Genomic DNA, 865 nt, shown 5'->3' with positions numbered 1-865 from the left:
AACAAACTAAACTTTATTCAAGATTTTATGGAACCGGTAAGATATGCTCTTTTTTGCCTCTTCACTACTATTATTGGAAATATTTGTCGGTTATACTATTAGGATAAGTTATTCTTATTTGGGTAAAATAATAATCATAATATAACTTATTTCGGAATAAAATATTTTAAATGACAAAAATATCTTTATGATACTATTTTTTCAATAAACCAAATATTCACTAAAAAATAATATCAGAATAAATAATTTCTTCAAACCTAATGACCCTTCATTATATAAGTCGTTATCAAACTTGAGAGGGACAATTGGTGAAGAAATTCATGAAACATTAGTACTTTTTCATTTTAATTTATTTGTTTTATTTTGATTTTGTATAAAGTTTAAGACAGTAAAAATTACTTTTGACGAAAAATGTTCTTTCATGCTTGGGTCTTCAACTTAAAAAAAATTGTCTAAAGAAATAAATTATTTTTTTAAAAAAAAGGGACTAAAGAGAAAAATAGAACAAACAAATTGAAATAAAGGGAGTAAAAAAAAAAACAACTTTCACATATAGCAAACATAAAAATCATATTTGTATGTTATAGCTATAATTTGCATAATTGTGCTTCATAGCAAACATAAATATGTATATTTCGCTATACATATACAAAAGAAAGCAGTTGTATAATATGTTTCTGTTTTGGTATACATATACAAAAGATCAATTGTATAATCTGTGTTTGTATAAAGCGAGAAAGAGAGAAAGACAAAGGAAAATTGGGCAGGGAAAGATCGTATTTGTATAATCATAAGTGTATAGAACAAAAATATATGCATTTGTATTTGTATATACAATTTTCTCTCGCTTTATACAAACACAAAC

This window comes from Solanum tuberosum, unplaced genomic scaffold (genome assembly GCF_000226075.1).
Source record: "Solanum tuberosum cultivar DM 1-3 516 R44 unplaced genomic scaffold, SolTub_3.0 scf00154, whole genome shotgun sequence".
Classification (NCBI taxonomy): Eukaryota; Viridiplantae; Streptophyta; class Magnoliopsida; order Solanales; family Solanaceae; genus Solanum; species Solanum tuberosum.
Note: the sequence above shows the minus strand (reverse complement) of the source record.